The 7,500-nt window shown below is 35.0% G+C and overlaps 1 long non-coding RNA gene across 1 annotated transcript in view; it reads right to left on the reverse strand.

Annotated features, from left to right (window-relative positions):
• LOC136838769 (uncharacterized) overlaps positions 1-7,500 on the reverse strand; it is a 454,612-nt gene that overhangs the window by 96,773 nt on the left and 350,339 nt on the right. The window lies entirely within an intron of this gene.

Genomic DNA, 7,500 nt, shown 5'->3' on the forward strand with positions numbered 1-7,500 from the left:
CTACAATGCACCGCGAGAAATCCACTGATGGCACAAGCCTTCTACGGGACGCAGGGGATTGTAACAGGTCAAGTTCAAAGCAGGATCCATACAGAGTATGGATCCTGGTTCAAAGGAAAGGGTATCCACAGTCCGCAAACTACATTAGAGAAACGAAAATACCTAAGGGTCAAGGGCGATGGGAGTCACCGTACTTGACCGCCCTCGGTGGTTCGACCACTGTAGCAATACATGAGAGCCGGTAGTTCATTTCCTTTCACCTTTGTGACTCATTGCAGTATCAACATCAGATATCAAAAGCGAATTTGAAATAATACAGATGAGATGCTACAGTTCTGTGTGTTGCATAACATGAGCATAATGCTAATCGGTACCTACTTTTACCAACTGTTCATTGCGTCAGCCAAACAACAGTACAAAGACTTGAACAAGTGTATGTAAGTATGTATGTATGTATATAGTAAATAAATAAATAGACACGTATGTATAAATATGTATATATATATATATATATACACATATACATATATATAATAGTGTAATTAATCATCACACTCTTTCTAACTTACATCCCGGTCGAACCCGTCTTTCAATTGAAAGGCAACGGCGTTGCCAACTGACCTGTGTGGTTCAGTTGGCAGCTGAAAGACTTGGGTTCGATCCCGATGTATGTCAGATATATGTATACATACATACATACATACATACATACACACACACACACACACACACACACACACACACACACACATATATATATATATATATATATATATATATATATATATATATATATATATATATATATATATATATATATATATATATATATATATATATATATATATATGCGCGTGTTTGTGTGTATATGTTCGTATGCGTCCGTGTCCTTCCTTCTGCCCGTATATCCCAAGCAAAACCAGATTTAAAAGAAAAATATATCCGCTAACAGACGACGCACCACACAGACAAAACCAGCACAGACACGATCTTTGGTATCTCTTTTCAAAACGCGTCAAATCTCCCCCAGACCCGAGCAGAAAAACCTGCGTCGACGGCGCTTCAAAATAAGAGGAATGAAATTTTCGGTTACCGAAATCATCCAACCGGGAGTTTCGTGGGAAATCTTCCCTACCAATTCGCCTTTCGAGATAACCCTGTCATTTCATCGTGACTTTTTCCAGACGTCGCCAACACCAAGAACCGACAAGGCAAATCCGCAGTGCAATTTCTTCGCGCGGTTGTGGTTGGTACTGATTTTACCATAGCGAACGCGAATGTATTTTTCATATGAAGTCGTGCCGGCAGAAATAATGTAGTTGTATCTTCAAATAATAAATAATTTTATATCTTCAAATAATAAATAATGTCATTATATCTTCAAATAATAAATAATGTTATATCTTCAAATAAATATCTTCAAATAATAAATAATGTTATTATATCTTCAAATAAATATCTTCAAATAATAAATAATGTTATTATATCTTCAAATAAATAATGTCATTATATCTTCAAATAATAAATAATGTCATTATATCTTCAAACAATAAATAATGTCATTATAGCTTTAAACAATAAATATGGTCATTATATCTTCAAACAATAATGTCATTATATCTTCAAATAATAAATAATGTTATTATATCTTCATATAATAAATAATGTCATTATATCTTCAAATAATAAATGACGTCTTTATATCTTCAATGAAGATATAGCCTTCGTCCAAAAACCTTTAAACCCGAAAAATTTTTGTTAGTAGAATGACAAACTACACATGAAAAATTTAGCTGCTTCAAACCCATTTTTTCGTCCAAATTAAAAAATTCCAGAGGAAATTTCCTAATTCACTTTTCATGACTTTATTACACGAAGTACCATGACATCACAGGAACCGTTCTCTCAAACGCAACGAATATATTTTCCCCATCCATTTTATAGTGCACGTCTGAATGCGGTCAGGTAATGTTCTTTATTGGAACACATAGCACAAGGATATTGCTCTAATCTTAGCCACTAACATCACCTGTACAGAATGAGTATGTTAAGAGCAATAAAAGGTAAAAGAAACACCCTCCTGTTAGTAATCTGTATTCGTTAAACAATTACGGAGATGACAGCTTGACTGGCAATACGAGGAAAGAAAGACTATTCTTATGATTAAGCTCCGTCTCTATTGTAACTTTTACCTATTTTCTTTTGACTGCAAGCAAGCAATGAGCAGGATCTGACATTTATCTGAATGTCAGGCAATACTTGACAGTCGACGTTGTTTCATTCGCATGTAAATAATTGTTTAAAGAATTACTTTAATTTTCTCAAAGTCTTTTCAAAACAGAACAGTGAATATTATCTGCTTCATGATTTTTGGCTTTAATAAAAGACATAAAATTTCTAGTAAATTCATATAATTTCGTTTATGAAGTAATGTTCAGGTTGGCTCCAGAAAATCTAGCCCAGTTTTAGATTGCACGTGCCTTAATGGAACATGAATCGTGAAGCAATTTTTTGAAGATTTTTTACATTGGATAATGCAATGAGCTTTCCTAATTTTGGAATATTACACAGATCATTTTATAGGAAGACCATATCAAATAGGACAAAGAGAGTCAACATTTTCCACCTTTCTTTGAAATGTGCAGGCATAAAATAATGATGATCATCTGAGGACTAATAAATCAGTTAAAGTGTGGCACTGACGGTTTCAAAATATCTGGAACTTTTACTCTCTCGTTGAGCATGAAAGCAGCACTCGATCTGTCTGTCTGTCCAAACTACTCATTGTAAACAGTTTTTTATAGAAGAAGACGCAAGCACAATTGCTGTTAAGAATACTAAACATCATAAAAGACTATGTTTTAAGTTTCGATTACCGTCCAAAAAATTTTATACGGCACTTGATCTTTTTGAGGATTTAGTTCGTTACATTTTATCTAAATTAAAAATCCTTCCATAATCATAACAATGGAAAAGTTAAAATTTGTATAAGAGTGAGATTCTTGTCCTTTGGAGATTCTCCCCGTGGAGGGTTTTATGAACAAATAAATAAACAAATTAATATTTCAGTAAGTATTAAACAATGATATATCTATGCATGCATGCATACATACATATACACATACATAAATTCACACACAAACACACACTTTACAAATATATATATATATATATATATATATATATATATATATATAAATATAACATTCCATTCCCCCGCTTAAAATGAATTCTAAAGCGAGGAAAATTACCGGAGACTCCCACAGACGTCGCCGGATTTATCACGCAAAATAAACACATTTCCAGTGAAAAGAAAAGAGAGAAAAAAAGAAAAAAGATACTAACAAGAAAAATATCAGAATCAGACATCATTACCATCTATGTTCTCCTAAACGTGATAACAAAAAAAAAAAAAAAAAATTGACTTATCTTTAAGAAACTTTCCTACTGATTTAGAATGCATGAAATTATATTTTTCCTTGTAGCAGTGACGTGCATGGAATTGGAAATTATGACCTACCGAGAAAATGAAATTCGGAATTGTTGTGCGTACGGAAAATGATATACTATTTCGTTTTGAAGTTGTAGTCACAAAGGCGCGGATGTGAGAAATCAGAATGTTATGTAAATAATGCAGCCTGATTCGCCCAGAAAGACAACAAAGCGACTCGAGTATAAATATATACATAAACGATAATACTGCGATATGAAAAATATACGTAACAACTTAGCTTTCCTTTAAAGGGATGACAAATGACAGTGATACCAAGACTGAGTACATCGAAGTCTATTCGTTTCACAGGATTCACAATAGATGATGATGATTGCAATATATATGCTATGTTTACCAAGTAGTGTTAGGAAAAGCCACTAGAGGTCACTGGCGTCTACTAACTGTAAGAGATGCAGCTTAAAGCCACGAACTTATCTCCAAGGTTTTAGAAGCTGTTTCTTCCTCTTTCTCTATATTTTTCTTTCTTGGCGTTCTCAACAGTTCTTGATTTTCCAAGCAACAAGAAAATAACCCCAGAGATTTCATACATCATAAATTGCGGAAGAAATTGTTTCCTGTTTTCGCTGGCGCTGAATAGGAAACTTTCGAAAAACCAGACTTTTATGAATGCCTTCAAGTCCGGACTCCCATAAAATCACCAGATCTTGGAACATATTCAAGCCATTCGCCAAGATATGGTCTTGAACGAGGGGGAAAAAAGAACTTTGGCTACTGATGCCATGGAGATAAGAATTAGGAGAGACATCCATCAGATTCACATTAAAATTCAACGTCTTAAAATACTGCTAGAAAATGAAATGTCAAACAACGATACCAGTAAGTTTTTCATCGAAATATATACATAAACACACACATATACACATATACATATTTAATGTGTATAAATCTATGTATGTTAATATAATATACACACGCACAAACATACACACACACACACACCACACACACACACACACACACATATATATATATAAGCCAGTTCCCATAACAGAGAGTGGCTGCAGAGAAATACACCGGGACAGTATCTGTTATAGTCATAATTTACCTGATAATTCGAGAAAGAACTCCTATACAAAAAAAAAAATCACATAATCAATTGCTTTATTCACCTTCACAGACAACTCATCAGCATTGTGTCGAAGTACCAACTGCACACTGTGGCCTTCACCTCTATCTTTCATGGAGCTCTAGAGCTTCCTGGTTATCTTAAGCCCTTCCTTCACATGACCTTTCCCACGCTGATTATCTTGTGTTTTCTAGGTTCTCTCGTCTTCTCTCCCAAAACTTCAAAATTACACACTCTTTTCAACACGCTAGCATCCTCTATTCTTGTCGCATGATCAAACATCTCAAAATACTCTGATCCATCCTTTACCCTGAGTTAACTTTTTCACTGGTTCTATATTCGGTATCTCCTCATCCCCCATCCCTTATGTTCTCCTTCTGCCTTGCATACTGCACAGCTGCTTTGATTTTCCTTTTCATTAGAACTCATCATCCAAACTTCACTTCTGAAAATGAGAGTTGGCTCAACAATCTTGATGCACATTCCTGTATTGGGTCTACAATGTCCTAGTCTATTTTTAGTTTATTCTGTGACTCAAATCTCTCGCTCTACCTTTATCTGTTATATTTATTCATTTCCAACTAATTATGCGAATCATCCGTATCTATATGACCAATATCCATATGACTATTCGTTCCCAGTCTTCCTCATTTCCAGTTAACCTTATAACCTCAATCTTGCTCACATTTGGATACAACCTTCTCCTTTTACAAATACTTCTATTTCACTTCTTTAAAGTCTTTCTTCATTACATAATTATTTCACCTGCAAACATCAGCCATTCCCCTCTCCGTTTAAGAATAATGATTTTATTTAAAAATTTTTTATACCCACATCTACCGTCCTTGCTCCCACTTCTTGCATCATTCCAGTCATGAATATATTAAGCAGTTATGGGTAAATAACACAACTTTATATCATACCCACTTTTGCATCAGACCAGTCACTCTCCCACCTACACATCCTAACACATGTAACACTCTCATCATAAAAGCTTTTAATCTTTGTGAATAACTTATTTTCTGTACATAAATATCTTCAACATCACTTACATTGTCTCTGTTGATTCTGTCATGGGGTTTTTTGTAGGTCCATGTATGAAAAAACTCAAGTTTTTTTTCTAAATTTTGAAAGTTCCTATATAACGGGTTCATAAAAAACACCTGATTAATGCACACTCTTCCTTGTCTAGAACCTTTCTGTTCTCCCTCTGTCAGCCATATTGTCATATGTCTTAATTTCATAATTAAAATCCTACCATACACCTTCTCTGGTATGCTAAGTAATGTTATATCCCCCGTAATTCTTACAGTGCAACCATCACCTTTACGGTTATGCATTGAAACAATAAACCATCTAACCAACTCCTTCGGAACTTTTCCTTATCCAGATATACCTCACAAACCTGGTCAGCCACTCGGTCAAATCACCACCCTTCCATAACACCTCTTTTGTAATCCCACCAACTCCTCTTGTCTTTCCACTCTCCATTCTTTAAATTACCCTCCACATAACCCCAACAATTACGTCCACACATATTCTGAAACCCACAATAACCCTTTCTTCGCTCGTGTCATTGAGCTATGAGTCTTTTGTCTTCCACATTTAACATATTTTCATAATACTTCATCGACCAAGGACCGCATTCTCTTCAGTTAAAATCTCTCTATTTGCTTCTTTTATCCATTGATCGATCTGTTCATTAAGTTTTCTACCTGCATTTACTCCTTATTCTCCAGGAGGTTCTTGCTCAACTGCTTTCCTTTATTTTTATTGCTCTTTATTCATGTGTGTTAATGCATGCATGTTTCTGTGGGCAAAACTTATGTTGGGTATGTGCGTATACTCAATTGGCATACACAATATTACTGGAAGCAATGCTTTAAATTCATGCATTGCAAAGATTCATTCAAAATTAGGTATCTTCCGGCTCAGCATTGTACGTAATGTATTAAAAATTCAATTAAGAATGAAGTTCAAAGTTAACGTAATGTGTGTGTGTGTGTGTGTGTGTGTGTGTGTGAGAGAGAGAGAGAGAGAGAGAGTGTGTGTGTGTGTGTGTGTGTGTGTGTGTGTGTGTGTGTGTGTGAGAGAGAGAGAGAGAGAGAGAGAGAGAGAGAGAGAGAGAGAGAGAGAGAGAGAGAGAGAGAGTGTGTGTGTGAGAGAGAGAGAGAGAGAGAGAGAGAGAGAGAGAGAGAGAGAGAGAGAGAGAGAGAACACTTAGATCCAATAGATATCAACTGGAAGTATCAATAAGGGCGAACCATGGGGACCTCTTTCCACAGTGTCATGGTATATTACGAGCACTGACGTGTATTCAGGAATATTAATGTACGCCCTGAATATTAATCATAACTGGGCGCTGACATCGACGATAAATGTCAATACGATATGCATTATCAGCTTCTGGAACTCACACCCTCCAAAACTGAAGTGAATTTCTGCAGACTGAAATCAGGAATTTGTATTTCCAGTTCGGCGTTGAAAGCTGGATTGATTCTGCCAATTATTCTCACAAGGTACTTAAAAATATTATAGTTAATTAAAGATTTCGATTTCAGTCTTCAGGCACTGGGATTTAATGCACCTCCTTTTGGCGCTTAAATCTTGGAATGGTCTAGATTTCAAGCGAGAACTGAAAAGGTATTTACGAAGAATATTTGGGCTTTTGAAAATGAGTAATTGTGTCAGTGACGGAATAATACATAAATGAAAATAAGTGGACGATGAGATTGACAAATAATAATATTAATAATAACAACAATAATAATAATATTAATAATTGTTACTGGCTGAATGCAGTAGCCCTGAAAAAACTGTTATTAGAAAGATAGAGAAAACTCTTTATAAAATGAATGCAGCAGATGCAGTGATAACATTCAACACTACAGGTTTTAGAAGAGTCTGCTACCTAAATAAT

The sequence above is a fragment of the Macrobrachium rosenbergii genome, chromosome 5 (assembly GCF_040412425.1).
Source record: "Macrobrachium rosenbergii isolate ZJJX-2024 chromosome 5, ASM4041242v1, whole genome shotgun sequence".
NCBI classification, from domain to species: Eukaryota; Metazoa; Arthropoda; class Malacostraca; order Decapoda; family Palaemonidae; genus Macrobrachium; species Macrobrachium rosenbergii.